Here is a 24,398-nt window from a genome sequence, read left to right on the forward strand (position 1 = left end):
CTCAGATTAAAGAAGTGTTTAAAAATGACAAAAAGCTAGGATTCCAAGTGGAAAAGTCAAAGTTAGAAACTGAACTGTTAGAACCTAAGACTAAGGTACTTTCAAGAATGTATAACTTGCTGCTGAAATGGAACACACATGACGAAATGGTAAAATCAACAATGATAAAATGGGCGCAAGATATTGGGTATAATATTATGTTTGAAGATTGGGAAAGGTTGTGGACCTCTGGGCTGAACTTCACTGCATGTAATGCGTTGAAGGAAAATGTGATGAAAATGATGTATAGATGGTACATGACCCCTGTTAAACTGGCTAAAATATACCATTCGTCTGATAGCAAATGTTGGAAATGTAAGGAAAATGAAGGAACATTTTTTCACCTCTGGTGGACCTGCCCTAGAGTGAAGGCCTTTTGGGAGAAGATATATAATGAATTAAAAAAGGTGTTTAAATACACCTTTACTAAGAAATCAGAGGCCTTTCTCCTGGGTATTGTCGGCCAGAGTGTGTTAAAAGAGGACAGAACATTCTTTTTGTACGCAACAACAGCAGCAAGAATATTAATTGCCAAGAATTGGAAAACTCAGGAGCTACCCACTGTGGAAGAATGGCAGATGCAACTGATGGACTATATGCAATTAGCCGAGATGACCGGCAGAATTCGAGACCAGGGAGAAGAAAGGATGGAAGAAGACTGGAGGAAATTTAAGATTTATTTACAAAAATATTGTAATTTGGCTGAGTGCTGAATTGGATGCCAGTGCAGACAATTGTCTACCATTAAATTAGATTTAAGGCTGAATTATATGTCAAACCAAATTAAGATTATTAATTAAGATGAGTTAAATGATAATTTGTTTGAAATTAATTTAATAATGATGTAAGTGTATGCGGGAGGTGTGGGGGAGTCCCATGTAACAATTGAGAGATGTTAAATGGACAATGATAAGTGCTTATTTAATATATGCTTTATTTGAAAACTTTAATAAATATATTATAAAAAAAAATAACTGTTTCAGTACTAGCGAAATCTTGCAGCCTGTCTGAGCACCAGCTAATATCCTGTCCCTCCAAAGGCCTTGTCTCTCGTCTTTGAAATTATATGTTTGGCTGCTTTGCTGAGGTACGGAGGTTTTGTGCCAAAAGATTTATTATCACAGGCCTTGATGTAATCAAAGCATTTTATAGCACAAATGCAGCTTAATCATAGCAAAAACAAAAGAAAAACAGTTTCCTTCTTTTTCCCTAAACCGCCATGTCCCTCTGCGGATTTCATCTTTTCCTCCCTTCACAATACTCTGGGGGTGGAAGTTGGGTTCCTGAGGAGTCACTTCACAGTTGCCACTTGTGTTTTAGGCTGCCGATCACACTGATAGGCACCCTGGATGAAGCCCAATAATATATAAATAATAGTGGCTATTTTGTTTGTTTTTCTTGTTCAAAAAATAAAATAAAAATAATAGTCCCTAATGATGAATTTCTCCCTTTTCCTAACCTAGGGGAAAGCTCCTCCCACAGTCACTAGGCTGGCAGCATGTACAACTAAAACACCTGTTGGCTATCTTGTTCAGGCTGGAAGTCCTGTGCGCCTCTGAAACTTGAGTCTTGCTGAAGGGCCTAATAACTAGATCAGAACATCCCAAGCCAGGGATAGCTTTATTACAGACTCTTCGTGGGCAGGACTATGATTGACTTCAGTGGACTGAGGGTGGCGTGGTGTTTTGGAGCATCCGGTACATGACAAGCAATGGAAAACCTCTCTGGCTTTTCCAATATGCAGTGACAGCGGCAAGAATACTACTGGCCCAGAAATGGAAACAAGAACAAATACCAACGTTGGAGGAATGGAGAACGAAGCTGATGGACTATGCAGAACTTGATAAACTGACTGGGAAGATTAGATATCAACGAGATCAAAAATTCATCGAGGACTGGAGAAAATTGGCAGAATACTGGGAATGTATAAGTGATAACGGAATAACATTAGTGGCATTTAAAGAAGCTCTGTAACAGAATAAGAAATATTGTAAAAAAGCAAAATATAAGAGGGGGGTAGGTATAAAGGCAATACTAAAATTTGGAAATGTGTATTTAAAAAAATTAGAATTTGAATGATTGGCAGAGAAGCCGAAGGAAGTAAAAAAACTGAAAAGTTTAATGCAAATTGTTAAAGTGGTATAAATGTATGGAAAATTAATAAAATATGATTTATAAAATGGAAAACCTCTCTGGCATCCATGAGATTGGCGTCTATGGTTATCAGCCTGTGCCTGATACAACAAAAGAAAACTTAGGATCATAGAATTGTAGGGTTGGAAGAAACCCCAAGGGTCATCTACAATGAGCCCACAATGCCTTTTCCACTCAACAAAGAAACAGACAAATGCGTTGGGTGTGCTTCTCCCCGGGCACCACAACACGGTATGGTGTAGGCCGGCTTTTTGCTCAGAGGTTATCAAGAAAATATGATTTTAGGGAAATACCTGAGGTTCAATGACATAAATATTGTGTTGAATTATATTCTGGAGGGATAGCACAACTGGCTTCCACATGCTGTTATGGTGGCTGAACACCCAACACCCCAGTCTAGACTAGGTTAGCTGCATACAAGCAACCGGATTTCATAAAAGAAAACAGGACAGGAAATTCTCAGGCATATGGTCCCCTTATAGTTATATGTTTGCAAAAGGTTAAATACAAAGTGCTCTGAAAGTCATGGCTTGATGTTCTCTTCTCCCCTCCCTTTTTCTCATTCTCTTTTTCCTTCTGCGCAAGTGTATGTGTTTAGAAACCCAGGGGGGGTATACCCTATAAATAATAAACAAAAAACCTTAGATTTGTAAAACTGGTATCTAAAATATGTGAAAGTTAATTTTAAAAAGTTGTAATGCAGGGCACAGCAGAGTAGCTCTGAGCATTGTCTAGAGAAGGACTGGCAATCATTTTGGCAGGTGTCATTTGCTATGTGCATTTGTGGAAATGTACCTGCATAGGCATGCCTGTATGTAAATTTCAGATTGCCAGGAAAGATAAATGTACCTTATTTCATCTGTCTCTACTGCTCTTTCTGTGCATATGTCCACATTTACGTTTTGCCCTCTTGGGCAATATTGGGTATTGCTTTGTCTGTGCTGCTGTTTTAATCCTTGGATCACGGGTTTATAGGGTTGCTCAGTTTTCCTTTTTCTCATTTCCTTTTGCTCATTCTAGGAAACCATCCTGTGAAATGTTCAATTGTACTGTCTCCTTTCCTCTCTTTTTTTAATTGCATGTCCTGTGTGACGTATTGCACGGGATCCTTCTGTTTTAGTTGCTATGAGAAATAAAAACAGCTAATCTCTATGAAGGGCAGATAATGAATATGAATGGGGCAACTCCCTCCTTTTTGCGTTTTCCATTTGTGTTTTTGAAGGCCGCCCGGGGCCTGAAGTACATACTGTTGCTGCTTAAGCGAGACCTGCTTGTGTTTCCACTTGGACAGCAGAAGCCAAATTGCAACAGATAGGATCAGTTCCTACTGAGCCGTCATGACAAATTCGCAGAGATACCATCCAGGATGCAGGTGTTTGCCAGGCCAAAGGGAAGAGAAGGAAGTTCAAAGCCATCACCTCCTGCCACGCCTGACACTGTCGTTCAAGAAACAAGCGTCACAGGAAGTCTCGGAACAGGCACAGGATGGAGAGGATTAAAATAATAACAGCATAATTTCTGAATAATTTCTATGACTTCGTAACAGCACTCAGTGGAACTTCAGAAACCTGGATTCTTCATTGTTTCAGACAGTGGTTGCTTCTTAGGAAACTCGGGTGCAGCTTGATTCCCACACTCCTTGAACTGCTTCCCTGACTGTCTTTCCCTGACTGTTCCTGACTGAGCCAGTGTGGTGTAGTGGTTAAGAACGGTAGTCTTGCAATCTGAGGAACCGGGTTCGATTCACCGCTCCTCCACATGTAGCTGCTAGCTGACCTTCATCTAGTCACACTTCTCTGAAGTCTCTCAGCCCCACTCACCTCACAGAGTGTTTGTTGGGGGGAGGAAGGGAAAGGAGAATGTTAGCCGCTTTGAGACTCCTTAGGGTAGTGATATAGCGGGATATCAAATCCAAACTCTTAGACGCCTAGGGCTCAGGATTGAGCTAAACCTGAGTGCAAATAAACTCGATATTGATTTGTAATCTTCACCCTGGAAATTGGGGAGGTGACAGCTGCTGGACATGGTTGCTCTCCCTTTGTAAGGATCCAATCCAAAGTTGGGAGGGACGACAGAACGGGATGGGACTCTTAGATTCTAATCCGTCAGTATTGAAACACACTACAATAGTCTATGAGTCTGGATAGGCTTGGATTAAAAAGTGCTTTTGGCCAGTGTCAAAAAGAGTGCTGAGAAAGGCCCAATAGGCAGAGTTCCAAGATGAAGGTGCTACAACACTACAAGACTGATTTCTTACAAATGAGGAACAAATATTATGGTTTCAGACCACAGGAAACCCCAGTGCCTTTGGCAGAGCCTGTCCTTGCCTCACGCTGGATGTAATCACTCAGCTAGTATTCCAGCGCTCTCTTACCTGCAGGCCAATAACTTGCCAGACAAACAAACTCATGAAAGCAAAAAAGGAACGCAATGAAACACAATTTTCTCCCACTGCACACATTTTTTGGTTGCGGTTTTTCACAAATTTACAAACGACTTCCCTTAATATAATGTGTCTTTGTTACTGTCACCAATATATCTGACTTTTAGAAGACATCTGAAGGCAGCCCTCTTTAGGGAAGTTTTTAATGTTTGAAGTTTTATTCTGTTTAATCTTCTGTTGAAAGCTGCCCAGAGTGGCTGGGGAAACCCAGTCAGATGGGCATGGTATAAGTAATATATTATTATTACTGATTATTACTATAATTATTGATTATTCAATTTCTATACTGCTTAATATGTTTTTAAAAATCTCTAAGCGATATAAAAAAAGCCGCAGGGCTGGCAGGGCGCATGCATGTTGCGTCCTTCTCAAGCTGCCCTCTGGGCTGGCAGGGCGTCGTGAGGAATGCGCGCCCCAAAACCTGCACCCAGGGTGATCCCTCCCCCAGGCCCAGCCATGCTACACCGCTGCTCAGCCAGCCACACCCTTTCCCAATATTCCATCAGAAGTGTGTGTACATTGGTAGCATGGGGCAGGGGACACTGATGTAGAGTAAAGGTAAAGGGACCCCTGACCATCTGGGGACTCTGGGGTTGCAGCGCTCATCTCACTTTATTGGCCGAGGAAGCCGGCGTACAGCTTCTGGGTCATGTGGCCAGGATGACTAAGCCCCTTCTGGCAAACCAGAGCAGTGCACGGAAACGCCGTTTATCTTCCCGCCGGAGCAGAACCTATTTATCTACTTGCACTTTGATGTACTTTCAAACTGCCAGGTGGGCAGGAGCAGGGACTGAGCAACGGGAGCTCACACCGTCGTGGGGATTTGAACCGCTGACCTTCTGATCGGCAAGTCCTAGGCTCTGTGGTTTAACCCACAGCATCACCCGCATCCCATTGATGTAGAATAGGATGTCCCTATTTTCACCTGCGTGATCTCTTGCCCAAGGTGGTTCTTCCGCAGGCTGCCCACAGCTGTATCCCATTCTGCTGCCCTTGCCACACCCAGTTCCAGGCTGGTTGAGTTTCCCAGGAGGTCCAGAGGATGGGGAAAGAGCCCCCCTCCACTCACAGCTCTTTCTTCCCCCAATGTCCTCTCCTCTCCTCCTCCTCCTTCTCCAGTTGCTTATATATGGGTTTTTTATGCATATGTTCCCCTCATCATATACACATCTTTAGATACATTTTTTGCTTGTATAAATGCATCACAAAATTTGGAGTGTGATATTTGAAAGATGGTTGTGTTTCAGCTTGTTTATTGGTTCAAGAAGTGTGAATTAGTTCCTCATTAAAAGGGAAAAACAAGAAAGTGATGATTTCTACCGCATCTCCAAGAAAGGGTTACATTTGGAACAGTGCTTGCAAGTAAACCATGCTACCTCCAGGGAATATTGCAGCAAAATGAAAAGCCCCAGAGAAAGCAAGCTTAAGATAGTACTCTGGAAAATGACCATAGAAATGCACTGGATTTTTTTTTTAAAGAGGCAGACATAGATTACATTTCTTTTTTAAAAAATACAATCCAGCTAAAACAAATTTCTCCCCTGTTGGAGGGTATTGGCAGTGGAGAATCGGAACTTTTATAAAAGACTAAATTTGATGTTCTCATTGTATTTCCAATGGAAATAAAATCCCTGGAAAGAATCTGCTTGGATTTTACAAGGCAATTGCATGCCTTGTGCCTTTGGATGAAGCATCTACTCTAACTATGCAGAAAGAACCACAAGGAGTCAGGTGGCCCAAGAAAGGCTCACCAGACTAGTCTGGCATTGCCTTTTGTGGAGCAGAGCTGTGTTCTCACTTTGTACATATGCAATACATGATGTTACAATAATGTTGTTAGTCTTTAAGATAACACAGGACCCTTAGCCACGCTAGTCTCTCACAGCAAAAACAACTACCATCTAAAGTTATAGTTCAAAAAGACGTGTGTGTTACTTAATATTTGCTGCACATCATTCCTTTTGTATTTTTACACGCCCTTTTACGCTCATGGCTAATATTAGCGCTGATGCCTACAGCCCAAATAGCAATAACTGCTGGATGACACACTGGCTTCTATTTGAGCTGACATCTCAATAACTTGACATGTGCATCACATCTCTATTACATTGGAATCTAAAAGGCACTTCTGGAACTATGCCTTTCATATTTGGTTCAGCTGTTAATCAGGGTAGCCTGCCTGGTTGGCCGTTACCATGTGCTTCTCTAAGAATAGTCTCTGTGCCTCTGCTTAGACTTGCCTCGTGACATGGAGAGGAATTCTAGCAAGTCTTATATTAACACCTCATTTGAAAGACTTAATTTATTTGTTCAGCTTAAAGAACATTCGCCCAACTTGTTAATTAACACTATACTATTACCAAGGAGATTTGTCACCTGTCACATGGAATATTGAAGGAGGCCGACATGGTTAGCATGTCGTCTGGGGCCTTGAAGGAAGAAAAGATGCAGGAGGGGGTTCATTTCTTCTATGCAAAGGCAGCTCCTGTAATGCCAGGCTAGGGCACGGGTGGACAATGTGGTGCCCACAGGTGCAAATGTCCACCAGTACTTCCTATGGCCACTTGTGAAAGGTCTTAGCGTATATCCCCTCACAAAACCACACCCACTCGCTGGATCATCACCTTGTCATGGTGAGTGGGCTTGCATGTTCCCATGACCCTTGTGAGCGAAGCCGTCGGGAATCTCGTACTCCCAGCAGGGTCACCCAAGGTGGTAAGGTCAAAGGGAAGGAGCTAGACTAAGAATGATCCAAGAAGTCCTCAACGGCAGAACAGGCGGATGATAACAAGTGGTATGTTACAACGGCTGTGAAGGCAGATGAAGGCTGCAGCAGATAGAAATCTACTGGTTTGTCATGACTACTTCATGCCATCAGAACAGAGCCCTACTGCAAAGACTGTGCGTTGGTCAGTGTGCACTGATCTACACACATAAAACAAATTCACGCACAGGCGTCTTTCAAAAACCCAACCCAAATCCCATGGTGATCGGCAAATGGTAACGGGGGCAGGATCGTGAAATCTGGAAGCCCCTAGTCATGAGCAGTGGATACAGATTCAGTCATTCTGACTCAAGGAACGAGGCAGTTGAGCATCTCAGCAGCTGTATAGATCCATAATTGGCCTCCACAGTCACTTACGGACTCATTGTTAAAACCATGTTTATGGAAGACAATCTTACTCGGCTACGAGTGATCGCCAAAGAAAGAAAGAAGAAGAACAAAACCACAACACATGAGAAATTGTTTCTGCTTCCTGCTTGGTGGTGGTTTTCACTGCCTCAGCCTCTCCTGCTCTGGCATGCCCATATTGCATTGGATGCCAGGATTGGACAAGCTTCCTCCTTTCCTTTCTGAAGAGGTGCAAAGAGCTTCTGTCTGTGTGCAAGCAGAGCAGCGTCTGATGCAGATGCTTTTCCTCCCCATTGACTGCAGGGAGCAGGTTGGTGGCATGCCTGGATCCTTTCTGAATCCTCTCTCTCAAAGATGATGTAGACATTTTGTGTTATGTCACAGAAACCCCATGGCAGCAATTTTGGGCCCGGTGCTCACAGCACTCTCTCAAAATTTCAAATGTGCCCACTGAACACAAAAGGTTGTCAACTACTGATCTAGTGTGAGCAAGGAGCTAACTCCAGGTATTTTGGCAGGCGGGGGGCACTACCAGTCTTACGTTTCCATATTACCCATGGTTTCCCAATGAGAACTTGCCCTACAGTTTGTGAACAACTGCTCTGGTGTAACACAAAATATCTTAACAGAATTCACAGACTTCTATTTAAGCTGACACCTTACTTTCAGTCCCGTCTGGGTACCATGAACTGGCAGAAGGGACCCACTGCCCCTCCAAGGCAGGAGAATATATAAGTAACAGAAATTTAGTGAAGGGGTGGGAATTACTTTGCTAAGGATCAATGCTTTTGTGTATGAGAAGTGTACACATGGCCTGCTAGCCTGTGGCCTTTGGGCCTGTGTCTGAAGGAGACGGAGCTCAGCAACAAGAGAGACACAAATGCTCCCGTGAAGTCCTCATGGAAGCATCTACCGGTACCAATCTATCTTGCCCAAAACAGTACTAGAAAAGTTAGAAGGCTGCACCACCCCAGGAAAGTGTTAGCCAGGGCTTCTTTTCAGCCAGAACTCACCAGAACTCAGTTCTGGCAGCTCTCAGGTAGGTCCATTGCCATTATAAGAAAACAAAGGAGACGTTCACTGTGAGTTCCGTCACCTGTTTTCCTGGGAAAATAGCACTGGTGTTGGCATATGAAGAAACATCTATGTTTTTAAATCTGAGACCCACCTTGGAGGCAGACACATAATGTATACCATGAGCGTGGCACATGTTACACCTAAAATTTTTTTGGGGAAATTGCTCATTCCAGGCAATTCATTTTCCTTCACCAAGAAGTGACCAGAACTGGCAAGATGACAGTAGGATGAACATTGACAATTCCTCTCTCTATTTCTCATTACAGAGTTAACTGAGTCCCATTGAGACACAGTTCTATTTAGATGTACGGCCCACATGATGACATTGAAATTCTACCTTTTGCTTCATACAGATTGTCTTTTGGGTGGGTATGCCAACAGCACTTCCAATAGGTTATTTCCACAAAGAGACAAAGGATAAATTATAATGTTAAGCATCTGTTCCCCCAGGTGGCAAACAAATTAAAGTATCAGATTCACCCCCCGCCAAACCAGCTTCAAACACTTCAAGCTATTTCTGTAATTACATCCAGACACCTCAACCAGGGCTACCGCATGGGAGTGGAGCTGTCTAGTACTTTTCACTGTACGGTTTTCTGCACTGCTTTCCATTCATTTGAAGCAAACGAGAAAGTGGTAATACTGTATTGCAGACTGCCTGCCTTGTAATTATATATGGATGTGGGTGGCGCTGTGGTCTAAACCACTGAGCCTCTTGGGCTTGCCATTCGGAAGGTCGGCGGTTCGAATCCCCGTGATGGGGTGAACTCCCATTGCTCGGTCCCAGCTCCTGCCAGCCTAGCAGTTCGAAAGCACGCCAAAAGTGCAAGTAGATAAATAGGTACCACTCCAGTGGAAAGGTAAACGGCATTTCCATGCGCTGCTCTGGTTTCGCTCCCTTGGCCAGTAAAACAAGATGAGCGTCGCAACCCCAGAGTCGTCTGCAACTGGACCTAATGGTCAGGGATCCTTTACCATCTATCTATCTATCATCTATATCTATCTATCTATCTATCTATCTATCTATCTATCTATCTATCATCTATCTATCTATCATCTATCTATCTATCTATCTATCTATCTATCTATCTATTCTATCTATCTATCTATCTATCTATCTATCTATCTATCTATCATCTATCTATCTATCTATCTATCTATCTATCTATCTATCATCTATCTATCATCATCTATCTATCTATCATCTATCTATCCATCTGTCTATCTATACACACACACATATATATGATCCGATATCTGCAATGTCTAAAACAAACTGTGTATATTGCATATGATCTGCAAAATTAAACACCTTTTTAAAAAGGGAGTCATAGATCATGGTATGGTAGGTGGTAGGAGGGGACACAGAGCTCAGGGGCACTGCTGTCTTCATACGCCCTGAGTCCCAGCTGCAATGTTTAGTTGAAGGATGATGCAGATCAGACAGGGGTCCTCCCACCTGAAACCCTTGGGAGTCACTGCCTGTCAGGGTAGACAAGACTGGGATAAAGTGTCCTGTGTGTTGACCTCATATAAGCCAGCTTCCTATGTTCAACAGCGTGCAAATGTGAGTTGGCTTCATTCAGGTCTGGGGCATATTGTGAAAGGAAGTGACCTATATAAATGAGTAGAGTTCACATTATTTTAGCAGACATCATAAATCAGGTCCCAATTACTGTTGGGAAGTAATATTTCATGAGAGCAATAGCAGAGAGGCCATCAATAAAGTTTAGATTTGTAACTCGGTGTGTGTCGGCATCTGTCTCTTTCTCTCCTGTAAATCAGGTAGCTAAACAGGTGTTTTTCTGATGCCATATTCATGCCCAAGCAGCTACTTTCTAAAAAGTCTTTAATAAAACCCCAAATAACCCATTCCCTCTGTTTCCAACTTAATGGCTTTATACCTTCCGGGGACAGGAGATAAATTGAAGGTAAAACAAGACCTTTGGCTTATGTCTTGATCATTGTTGACTTTTTTCCCTTGTGTGGAGCTGACAGATGGTAATTAATTCCTTTGAAAGATGACAAACAAGATCAAGCGAAGTGCCTGTTCTAAGGTACAGTATTGTCAGTCTTATCATAAGGGAGAAGCCAATCAGAAGTGATCTGGGAGCAAATAAATACTGTGCTTTGGTTAGTGATCATCTTTCCCACCTATCCCCGTTGGATTACCGTATTTTTCGCTCTATAAGACACACTTTTTCCCTCCTAAAAAGTAAGGGGAAATGTGTGTGCGTCTTATGGAGCGAATGCAGGCTGTGCAGCTATCACAGAAGCCAGAACAGCAAGAGGGATTGCTGCTTTCACTGCGCAGCGATCCCTCTTGCTGTTCTAGCTTCTGGGATTCAGAATATTTTTTTCCCTGTTTTCCTCCTCCCAAAACTAGGTGCGTCTTTTGGTCTGGTGTGTCTTATGGTGCGCAAAATACGGTATGTGGTTTTACAAGAAACAACTGCACATTTTGTTTGGGGTGTGCGCAAACCAACCGAGTCTGTGTTTCTGCCTACCTGTGTTGCCTCTTAAAGCAATTTCTAATGTTACCCTGTACATATATTATCCTAAAAATAGCATAGGTATGAGAGACTGGTTTTGCAGTTTCCAGGCAGCACAGTAGTTCAGTGGGAGGGAAAGGCGTATTGGCTGTTTTCAGTGGGTGAGGCAGGTGATGGGTATCTTCATATCTGGCTCTGCCCATTGCCTGAACAAAGCCCCTGACAGATTAGCCTTGGAGGGAAATTGTTCCCTTGATATAAAAAAGGCTTCCACATCCAATGCCCTTTCCCAAAGGGTGATTAAGGAAGGGCAAATTTCTGTTTCTGGGTTTCTCATTTTTGCAAAGCTATTTCCCCCGACATAATGAATTTTGTATGTTATTTTCAGCAAAACAGTGGTACCTTGGGTTAAGAACTTAATTCGTTCTGCAGGTCCGTTCTTAATCTGAAACTGTTCTTAACCTGAAGCACCACTTTTGCTAATGGGGCCTCCTGCTGCCACTGCACAATTTCTGTTCTCATCCTAAAGCAAAGTTCTTAACCCGAAGTAATATTTATGGGTTAGTGGAGTCTGTAACCTGAAGCGTATGTTAACCCAAGGTACCACTGTATATGCATTCTTCTGCACAGTTTACCATTGCAGAAGGGTAGTCAGTGTGATGCCCTCCAGCTAGCAAGGCCAACAGTCAGGGATGTTGGGAGATAAGCCCAAAACCCGCACGTAGGCCAGCACTGCACTGTATTTTGGCACATATTCCTGAAACAGAGAACTGCATTGCAAAATTGCAATGTTGCAGTGTTGCAATTATTGAAGGATGGCTGTGTTTCAATTAGCATGTTGCTATCAGGTGGGCTTGCCCTCAAATGCGTACTGAATCAAGTATCTGCCCCATCCCTAGTTGTTATGCTACTTGAGAATATGAGCCCCTTCCTGTAGATACAGGATATACCCACCTCATGGAGTATCCTACTGTAGGTCTCTCCTAGTGGAAGTGGCATAGGGACTTCAGTTTCCTGGGGCAATGGGTTTTCCCTCCATCCTAAATCCAATAGTTATCTTGAAATTTTGATGAAAGTCTGCCCCTGTTGTCTTTCTTTTGGGAGAGGCATATTTCACAAATAATAAAAAAGGGCTTCTCACAGAAATAGCAGAAATAATGCAATGCGGCTGCCCTGCACATTTTAGAAAGAACAGGCGTCCATCTGGTTACCATCACTTAGCAGATAGCATACCCTCCAACATTTCTCCAATGAAAATAGGGACACCCTAAGGAAAAGTGAGACATTCTGGGATCAAATCGGAAACCGGGACGGCTTCTCTAAATTAGGGACCTCCCTGGAAAATAGGAACACTTGGAGGATCTGATATAGAATTGCATGCAAATGAGGAAATGAGCAGATAACTTCTCGGCAGACCCCTTTAAATAATTTTAGGGGGACAGATCCTGAAGCTGAGATTCCAATACTTTGGCCACCTCATGAGAAGAAAAGACTCCCTGGAAAAGACCCTGATGTTGGGAAAGATGGAGGGCACAAGGAGAAGGGGACGACAGAGGACGAGATGGTTGGACATTGTTCTCGAAGCTACCAGCATGAGTTTGGCCAAACTGCGGGAGGCAGTGGAAGACAGGAGGGCCTGGCGTGCTCTCGTCCATGGGGTCACGAAGAGTCAGAAACGGCTAAACGACTAAACAACAACAACAACACTGCATTCTGCTCCTCTCATGCCACCCCAGGGTGCCTAGATGATCCTGTCCACTTGGAAAGTGTCTGCACAGGAGACTTCTCTCCACACCAGTGTAGCTGCAGTTTCAGGGGCCCTGCGTCAAACCATTGCCAGGAGCTCTGATAGCCTCATGCTGGCTTGTGTTTCTTGGTCATGCTAAAATGTGACAGAATATTGGCAAAGTGAGGCAGAGCATTGGGAAACAACGTCTCTTTTCTTCCTTTCATTCTTTCTTTTTTTTAACACAAACAATACAAATCCTACAAAAAATGCATAACTTGCAAGTCACTGATGGATTAAAATGTACAGCACAAAGCATATCCAAGGGACCTGGCTTTTCTTTAGAGGGAAGATGCCGTATGCTGACATCAACAACAAGAAGAAACTTTTGATTTCATATGTGGTAACAATAGAAGTTCGGCTAAGCATCTCACATATGTTCCTATAAAGTTGTACTCTGGGCTGGGCGGGGGGGGGGGATGTTTTTCCCCCACACGATCTTCAGAGAGTGTGCATTCATTTGTGGCTGAGACAGTGTAAATGCTATAGACTCGACTATAAATAAAAAGCAGGACAATACTTTCTCATTAAGTAAGCTTCGTGAAAAGATTAGCAGAGGCCAAAACTATAATTAGTTCAAAAGAATGATGATTTTAAACATGTGTTTTGCCTGTGTGATGGGCAAGATCAAGCCATGCAGGCAGGATTTTTTCCTCTTAAGACCCCACCGTTCCCATGTAGCTCCCATGGATAAATAGCTGGGAGCTACATCTGGGAGTTGCAGAGGTGACCCTTATTATCTTCCGGCTTCGTGGGGCTCCTTCTTTATTGTGGTGGGATAGAAGCAGCTCTTGCGGTCATTAGTCTTAGACAAAACACCCCAAATATCCCACATCTCCTCTTTTGCCTCTTACTATGTTTTCATTTTCTCCAGGGACTTTATCTCTGAAGTTCTGCTTATGTCTCTCTGTGACAGAGATGGGTCTCAAAACATTTAAAGACTTCTTGGTAGTGTTTTCACATGTGGGGCTTTTCAGAACACATGCAAAGGATTGCACTGCTGACATCCGGTGGTTTGTTGTGCAAAGGAGAAGTGTTTGTAATGCAAATGAGCATTCTGGCTAATATCAGGCTTACATTTTGCATCGCAGACTTGCTCTTTGGCAAGAACCACTTTAAGCTCTTTGCCTTGGGACACTAACAAAGACTAACAAATTTGTTATGGCATAAGCTTTTGTGGATTACAGTCCACTTCATAGCATGTGGAGGAAGAAAGGTTCACAGTGTGGTTGAAGGCCTCACAAAATGTGCCAACCCCCCCCCCTTTAAAGTCAGTTTAAAAAGGAAATATCTCATTTCATTCTTAAAGTGGAAAGTTCCCAATATCTATTGCATCTATCAGCAAGATATATACTTATAATTTGAATATTAATACTGGATGTAGTAATAATACTAGATTCTGTACATTTCTGCATTTCATTTTCTTCTGACCTTACAGTTTACAATTCACACACACACACCAATACACATGTATCTGCAACCCATTGTATAACACTTCAAGTGTTTGATGCCATGGACCGCAGTCCGCATGTGCTTATGCTACAATAAATGTGCTGGTCTTTAATGGGCAAGGCTCTTCATTATCTTTCAGCACCAGGTATGTGATTTGTGCAAATATAACACAGAAAAGAAATGTTATTTTCTTGCAACCACTGTTGGAAATGCAAACTGCTAGATATTTGCCTAGAAAGATCTGAACAGAAGTTTGGCCCAGTACAGATTTCATTTCGCTTATAGGAAAGTTTGTTGCTGGTAGAAGGTGTAATGGCTTTGGGGAACTTTCTGCTTCAAGAGTAAAGGGAGTAGACTTGAGAAGGGTTGGGGGGCTTTCAGGGGGTTCTTCAACCACAATGTGAGCACTGCTTCTTCCTTTCATAGCAATTTACATGACAGCAAATTAATTGTTGGCTCATCTATCAGCCTTGTCTGTTGTCCCTTTTCAGTTAGGCTGCCCAATCATTTGGGGGGTGGGACAACGACGACCCACCACCGGGTAAATGTTTATTCATTATCCGTTTACCATAACTGGCCAGGGGAAAGTTGGAAGGGAATTAATTCATGACGTCACAGTCACACGCCAGTCAGTACCATCCACAGATAGCCACCCACAGATCAACTGAAAACTTGGGCAACCATCCCCCCCCCCCGAGTTTGATCATGGAAAAGAATGCCTATGTTGGAACTGAATATTACAAGACCAATTCTAAATCAGACCCACAGCTCAAATACATACTACATCTGTCCTCAGCAACTCCTTCCTCCTTTCTTTTTGGATACTCCACCAGCTGATGAGTGTTTTCTGCACTCTGAAAGCTTGGGAAGGTTTCCAAAGGGTATTTAAAAGTGCAATTAGTTGCTAGAAGTACATAGAAGATTTATCCCAAATTACATGTGGTTTGGCAGTCTAGTTATTACATTATTAAACTGGCTGTTTTAAAACGATAAGTTAAACATTTCTGGGTATAGGTACGGTACTGCTGTCAAACACACCTTTGATTGAACTTCAGGTGATCCTCCATCTATTTGCTGCCAGAAAAATCTAGTATTGTTTTCCTCCCAGATCCCCCCCCCCCTTCTGTGTGTGTGTTTTGCAAGTGGTGAAGGATGACCTAGTGATTTCTTTACTGTAATTATAACACCACTATTTAAATCAGGTGTTCTATGCTTCTTCAGGAACTAAATTCAACAAGGGTTGAGTGAAGTGGGGTGGAGAAGACTGTCCTTTCATCCTTGCCCATCTCTCCACATGTCGCACACAGCTTACTCACAGATTTGAAGGCGGCTTCTCCTTCCTAGCCCTGGGAATTTGGTTCGTGCCACTTTATGATATAGTATAAACATCTGCAGGTGGAGCTGAATATAAGTTTGGAGAAAAATTAACATAAGGAACCCATTCAGTCCAGTTCTCACCATAGCCGGCCAGATGCCTGCGGAAGCCTGGAAGCAGCACCAGGGTGAATCAGTGCCGTCCTCTCCTGTAGGTAAAGGGTAAAGGGACCCCTGACCATTAGGTCCAGTTGTGACCGACTCTGGGGTTGTGGTGCTCATCTCACTTTTTTGGCCGAAGGAGCCAGTGTACAGCTTCCGGGTCATGTGGCCAGCATGACTAAGCTGCTTCTGGCGAACCAGAGCAGCGCACAGAAATGCCGTTTACCTTCCTGCCAGAGCGGTACCTTTTTATCTATTTGCACTTTGACGTGCTTTCGAACTGCTAGGTTGGCAGGAGCAGGGACCGAGCAACGGGAGCTCACCCCGTCGCAGGGATTCGAACCGTCAACCTTCTGATCGGCAAGTCCTAGGCTCTGTGGTTTAACCCACAGCGCCACCCTCTCCTGTATTCTTCAGCAATTGGCATTCAGAAGTATACTGCCTCTGACGGAAGAGGCAGACTAGATCCATGGCTGCTAATAGCCATGGATAGTCATATTCTCCATGAGTTTGCCCTCTTTTAAAGCCAGCCAAGGATGGTGGTCATCACCATTTGAGCAGGTTGGGCCAACCTGATTAATTACAAGCTCCCAGTGTAGTTTTCGTCTTTCAGTGATCACTGAATGCCAATTCAGATCCCCGTTTCATAGATGCACCTTTAACTGGAAAGACAATGCTTTGTTCTTTTGATCACAGATGTTAATGGGCCCAGGTCTTCTTCGCCATGGCTGTTGTGCCACACTCTCATTTTTGGAGTACAACCACATGTTGATGTCCGAGCTGCTGCGCACCGCGTAAAATTCGTACTCTAAACTTGCACATGTGAAGGTGATTATCATTGAGCCATTTCTATATAGCCACCAGACATTTCATATAATAGTAGCCATTGTTGAGAACATGCAATAAACCAGGCATAGGCAAACTCAGCCCTCCAGATGTTTTGGGACTACAACTCCCATCATCCTTGCCCCCTGGTGCTGTTAGCTAGGGATGACGGGAGTTGTAGTCCCAAAACATCTGGAGGGCTGAGTTTGCCTATGCCTGAAATAAACCCTTACTGCCTCAGACACAGCTCTTTGTTCGTCACCTTTTCGTAGTGTTACATGATATTTGCTTGCTTTGGCCAATGAAGTAATGGCATGGCATCCGCTAAAGCATTTCTCTCCAGCATCCGCTCATGCTCCTATTGCGTATTCCAAATGCACCACATACAATTGTAAAATAGTTTTAATTAGAGATGCAACCCAAACTAAAAAGAAGAAGAAGAGAAAAGACTTGGTTCACAAGTCTAGATTCATAACTCCCAAATGTATAACGAGCCCTGGCTTTGTTCCAACGAAGTTTAATATTTTCATAATTCAAATTGAGATCAACTGTGGGCCCATTTATATTTTCTGCACTGATCTGCTTCACTGAGCATTTGAACTCCAGCATTTTCATGCATGCTCAGATGCTTTAACCCTCTACTTTCTTAAGGAAATGAAAAATTCAGATTTGCAGTGCACGTGGGGGTGGGGGTGGAACTATTTCAATTTAACCCTTCGGTAACGCTTTAGCAAAAGAACAACCAATCACTTTAAATGTTTGGATCTAAAATCATATAACAACTGGCAATCATTTTTGAAGGGACAGCTGTATAGATTTGCATCCTTGGAACCAGGGGCACCTGCGACAGGCAGCCTTACTCTTGAGAGTAAGAGCAGCATGAATCATACTACTAGGCAGAGGCATTATGTTGCTACTTCTACTTGTGCAACAGCCAATCAGAAGAAGAGTTTGGATTTGATATCCCGCTTTATCACTACCCGAAGGAGTCTCAAAGCGGCTAACATTCTCCTTTCTCTTCCTCCCCACAACAAACACTCTGTGAGGTGAGTGGGGCTGAGAGATTTCAGAGAAGTGTGACTAGCCCAAGGTCACCCAGCAGCTGAATGTGGAGGAGCGGGGAAGTGAACCTGGTTCACCAGATTACGAGTCTATCGCTCTTAACGACTACACCACACTGGCTCTCCGAGAAGGCTGTGCTGCAATGGAAAGGGTTTTTTCATGGGGGAGCAAAACCCTATTACACACAAGTCTTTCACTCACATTCCCAAGCAATACTTTGGTGCTGCATACATGCCAAAGATTCTGGATATTTCAGAATCTTGAAACACAGCAATGCAGAACTTTCATCCAAACTTGTCACACTGGATTTCTGTTTGGGCAAGCGAACTATGAGTTCTGGTGGCATGCGTTGACCTAACCCTCATTTTAATTTGTTACCTATTAGTTTCAGCATATATTGAGTGGCTGTGCCTACTCACAGAAATGTTTATGATCAGGGTAGAACAAACACATTTTCTTTTACATGCATATCAACATCTAGGTCTCCTATGAAATAACTAGATGATATAACTTATTAATTCCAATTAGTTCCAGTTTGCTGAATCTAATGACAGAGGGTTCTCCATTGGACATTGCATGGAATTTTAAATTATGGATGACGAATTCTAACCCTGCTGGTGGTGTTTGGATCCACAAGATAACACTTGCCAGGGACACCCTTGAACCTGGTACCAGTCTCGCATGATTCCCACTTTAGGGATCTGATCAAGTCTCCAGTGATTTTATTGGTACTTGTCTGAAATGTGAACATGTTTCGTATTCAATGAATGCCATCTGTTCCTCAAGAGACTCAGGGCTAAACTAGCAGTGATGTTAGTTATTTGGATGTGATTTAATGTGCACATTATTGCTCTGTATGTAGAAGCCCCTTGGAAGCCTGAGGAGTCCCCATGAGCATGGGTATAAGGAGGAGGTGTTTAGCTCATTCTCTCCCTGCCATGTTTGCGACATGGATTGTCTCTCAGAAGATGCTCGTTGCATTTCAAGGGGTGCTTCTAGATTGTAGAGAAAGCTTTCCTTGAAAAGCAAACAGCTGCTTTGGAATGGATTTTTTGTGGGGATCTCAAGTACCTTGAGATGACTGGCATCAGTTTCCCATTATACTGCTTATGTCCTTGTTGGGAAATCAGTTTTTCCATTCTTCTTGCCTTCAGCAGTGTCCTCTGGTCTTTATTTTTTACTTTATTTATCTGAGTCCAACCAGCAGAGTTTTTGAAAACTGGTGATCCCGGTCTTGCAGCCAATGTAAAGGTCAGCCATCCTACTTGGAGTAAAACAACCCTGAGAAGGATGGAGAGTTGGCAGAGGGCTTGTAGTAGTGATTCCCAGATAATAATAATAATATAATAATAATTCATTATTTATACCCCGCCCATCTGGCTGAGTTTCCCCAGCCACTCTGGGTGGCTCCCAATCAAGTGTTAAAAACAATAGAGCGTTAAATATTAAAAACTTCCCTGAACAGGGCTGCCTTCAGATGTCTTTTCAAGATAGGATAGCTGCTTATTTCCTTCACATCTGAAGGGAGGGCGTTCCATAGGGTGGGCACCACTACCGAGAAGGCCCTCTGTCTGGTTCCCTGTAACCTCACTTCTTGCAATGAGGGAACCGCCAGAAGGTCCTCAGCGCTGGATCTCAGTGTCCGGGCTGAACGATGGGGGTGAAGATGCTCCTTCAGGTATACAGAACCGAGGCTGTTTAGGGCTTTAAAGGTCAGCACCAACACTTTGAATTGTGCTCGGAAACACAAGAGAGGTGACGTTAAGAAGAAGAACTTTGTTGATGACGTCAGGGAAGGGCTTCAAATGCTCTGAACTGGTGTATGCTATATTCATTTTGGATCATTGCTGTCAAAGGAAGGAAAGTGGTAATATGCCACTCAGACATCTGACTGCTGTTGAGTATTTTTCTGTCTGCTCGTTCCCTGTAAAAATGACAGCTATTAGATGGTTTGATCATGTCTAACTTTTTGATATAGAAGAACCATCTTTTTAACTTTCAGCAGAGATTTGGTTAGAAAAATGGTCTGGGTGAACTTGTATGGAGATTGCTTCAGATCTGCTTAGAAGAAGACACTTGACATAGTCTGCAGGTGAAACTGAGTTAGGCACAGGTTTTTGACTTCACTCCTAAGATGAAAATGACAAGCTGAGCAATCCATTCATCTTGTTAAAAAGTAAAGTTTTGACTCAACATGGCTTAAATGTTTAACTTTTCTGTTTTGCGCACAAAAGGACTTGCAGAACCCTTATTTAGCAAAGTGTGTCATTACAACATGCGCAGAATGCCATTGTTCCTAACTCACATACCCTCAGGATCCTTCCGTTTGAACTTAAAGAGACATTTCTGTCACTCAGCTCTCTGTACCTGTTAGCCAATCCCTATCCAATCTTGTTCAGGATGTAAGCCTTGGTTGCCCACAAAATATTGTCTTTGTTAAGGAAGCTAAAGGCAATGCTGCTGGAATACAGATTATGATTTTAATAAAATAAAATACATCTTCATTGAGGGGTTAACAAACCCAAATCTGGATTGCCCCTACAGAGGAGAGAGAGAAAGACAGCGCAGAACAAACATGTGAAACCAGTAAATGTGCAGCAAAGTGATGATTTGGTAGGAGAAAGACATTAAGGTTCACAGAATAGCAAAGGAAGTCTCTGACAAGCAAAAATGAATCCAGATCTCTTAGGAACCTCACTCGAGTGCCTGAAACATTAATATCCTCCTTTCTTTAGAAAAACATACAGTTTTGCATATTTTGGCTCTAGACGTTGCTAGACATGTATTTAAGACATTTCCAGTCTACTTGATTCTCTTCTGCCAGGAATACAAGCTTTTTTAAAACAAAAAACAACCAAAAGCTCGCCCCCCACTTTTGTCCTCTTTGACTACCCAGACCTAAACTTACCAGTTAAGGATTGACACAGTGGAAGCATTAAATAGTGGCTGGAGGGGTTGGGGTTGGCAAAACAACTCAGAGGAGAGCATTGTGCCTTAAATCCCCAGATTCTCTTTGTAATGGCTAGCACACTGATGTATATATTATATAAACAGAAATCACATAAACAAATGCCTACTTTGCAATCTTGCAAATCATTGTTTGGGATGGACTCTTATTGGCAGTAGCTGAACACCAGAAACATACTGGTGAACTTTGGGATAATATCTTTCTAAGATGAGGGCCTTGGTATTTCTTCCCACCTCTCTTAGCACCCTGCCTGTTTCTTAAGATAAAGGTCCATGCTAGATTTTCAGGCAGCAGCGGGTGCATATGGAAAAACATTTTGCCCCCCACCTGTGCTTGATGTTTGGTAAAACTTTCCTTAACTGTTGGGAGGAAGACTTAGACAGTCAGCTTATCAGGTGTTTACCTCCTGGCAGGTATGTCCATGGCAACTAGCTCCATCCACCCACAGAGTACCTGTCAAAATATTTCACATACACAGGGCTTTTTGGGGGGACAGTACTCACTGGTATGGAGTACCAGAACCCTTCTTTTTTTCTGCCCATGACAGCCATGGTGGCTGTGTTAGTCATTACTGGTCACTTCAGGAATGAGTTGGCATTTTTATCCTTCAACCTGTGGTCATATATGGAGGTCTTTGCTTTGCCTACACTGTTCCTGACTGGGAGATGGAATAATTGGCAATGGTGGAACCTGCCATGAAGAGGTTGGTTTCAGTTCCAGGGCAGGAGAGGGCATTCTACCAGTAAGTCAAGGACCAAAAGCAGGCGTCTGGCTGCCTCTGCGGAGACTGGCATAGTTCTGCTTTGCGGTGCTCCAAGGAGAGTCTGGAAGCTGCGTCCCGCGCTTGTTGCTTTGCAAGGGCCTCCCTCACTAGACAGTATTGCAAAATGGCAACCTTTACAAGAAGAGTACACTTCCTCCACTTCTGGATAGCTGCCTCCCAGTTAATTCTACGAATCTGAGTGGCCCAAACTTGCAAGTGCTAGAAATGGACAATAAAAGGAGGCCAAGAAACCACAAACAGGTTTTAAGTGACGAAGATAAAGATGAGCTCATCCAGTGGTCTCTGCAAGAAAAGCATTACCTTGAAACCTATGAGAACATGGATAAGCTAAGAAATGTATTGAGTAAAGGCTACAGGACGTGGGTGAATAAGAAAACAATGAATCCAGATCAAGATGTCTGATCTCAGAGGCCAACAACCTCTTAAACCCAAACCCAAAAAGTGTATCCCCAGTCAATGAGTGCCCTTCTGCAGTTTGTCTCATGATACAAAGTACCTGGAGTCCACGCCAGAGTCAAGAATCATCAGTAAGTCCATCACTGGTGAGTGTCCCTGATCGTGGCAATGAGGCAATTGATTTTGACAAGGCCATCTCTTGTGTGACATTATTAAACTTGATTTTACTCTTTTGTTATGAGCAAGACAAGATAGAGACGTTCTTCCTACCAGTATCCATAATCTTAATCTCTCCCAGTTCCTATTTACTGTATTTATATTCCACCACCATCCTAATCTCTGAGCGACTGGAGAACAGAAGAAGAACAAAAAGCAGCACATGGCAGTAAATTGCAGAGGGGGTGCTAATATCTTTGGACCCTGGATCCCAGCAGGTGTAAGTCAGCTGCGCTCCACTGAAGCTGAGTGTGTGGAAAATGGGAAAACCCTTGAGTTGCAAGCCCAGCTTCCCTACGGTTCCTGCATTTCAGGTTACATTTTAAATCACTCTTTGACAAACAAAAGAAAGTGTTGCAGACCAGAGGAAGGCGAGGAAGAGCCCTAGATTGTTGTATTTTACACTCCATAAATTCAGTGCACATCCACATGGTTATAACACAGCCTGTGTTAAATGATACCTCCGCGTGACTTCAAAGCAGTTTTTTTTGTCAATATACAGCAATGCACCCACTATCTAAGGGTGTTTCCAGCTGTTAGATTTTTTTTTTTACTCTGGAAGTCATATTATTAGCTGGATCTAATGGGCTGTCCATGAGTTCCCATTCTCTTTGCCTCCTGTTTGCAATATTGTGAGGGCATATCGTATTTTCTCAGTTGCCATTAAGACTGGGCTGAGACATTTTGGCTCCCTACATTACAAATAGGTGGGTTTTGTTTCAGCTGGGGATGAGAAGCTCTGTGTACTCCCTACGAAGCCTTGGCCATCTTAAGGACTCTTCCTGAATGTAAATCCAAGCCAGTGAAATTCTCAGTAACCAAATTTTAGATGAACTCTATACTGGGGACATTTCTCTAAACGTAACTGTGATCTTATGTAAATGGAAGAAATGCCCATTAGATGAAATTAATAACTTAATGATAGAGGGAAATGAAAGAACACCTTCCAGAATACTCACAGACAAATGCAAAGTGAGACCTTTTGTGATGTCTTCTGACTTACTGTATTTTTTGCTCTATAAGACTCACTTTTTCCCTCCCAAAAAGTAAGGGGAAATGTGTGTGAGTCTTATGGAGTGAATACAGGCTGCGCAGCTATCTCAGAAGCCAGAACAGCAAGAGGGATCAATGTGCAGCGATCTCTCTTGCTGTTCTGGCTTCTGAGATTCAGAATATTTTTTTTCTTGTTTTCCTCCTCCAAAAACTAGGTGCTTCTTATGTTCTGGTGCGTCTTATATAGAGCGAAAAATACGGTGATTGTTTTTAGCAGCATTTGGTGGGACGCTTGAGCTCAAACGGAGAAGGGAGTTAGAGGCTGGAGTTTGTGGATTTCATAAAGCGCCTTCTTACCTTTGCTTCCATAATTAAAATCCCCATTTAATTATAGGGAGAATTAGGCAGAGTGCCCCTAAAAACCTACCCCAAACTAGCAGAATGTTGAAGCGTGATCCCCATTTGCTCTTTCCCTCCCACCCCCCTTTTTGCTTCAGCTGCAGTTGTTTCTCCCTCATGCCTCTCCCTTACCAGTCCCCACCTCTCTGAACCACCACTATTCTTTCTGTTTCTTCCCAGTTCTTCTTTCATGCCTCGCCAGCGACATCAGAGTCCTTGCTTGGCTGCGTTTGAGAAACTGTGGCGCAGAGAATGCAAGCGAGAGGAAGTGTGTTGTGGGACTCTGTGATTAGTACTGACATGCGGGATGAAGGTATTGCTGACAAAAGCCTCAGTCCATTGATTTTAACCTTGGGCCTGTTGTTCATTAAATGACCTTTCCAGTAGCTTTGCTGAATTAGGGGATAGCTGGCATTTTGCAGCACCATTGACCCAAACAGGAGAATATTCCCATTCATCAACTGGGAATGTTTGGTTAGAGCTCTTACAACATTGCCCTGTAATAATAAAGGATTTCTGGTTATGCGACCAAAGGAATTGCAAGAATAATACATGCATCTTGCAGTGTTTCTCTGTCCAACATTTGACCTCCACCGAATCAAAAAAAGGCATCATGCCTTCAGTATTTTAAATGTAGATTTTAGTAAATGGAGCAACTGGGGGCATGTGGGTAAGCAATTTGAAATATAACTTGTTGCAGATT

The sequence above is a fragment of the Podarcis filfolensis genome, assembly GCF_964270895.1.
Source record: "Podarcis filfolensis genome assembly, chromosome: 5".
NCBI lineage: Eukaryota > Metazoa > Chordata > Lepidosauria > Squamata > Lacertidae > Podarcis > Podarcis filfolensis.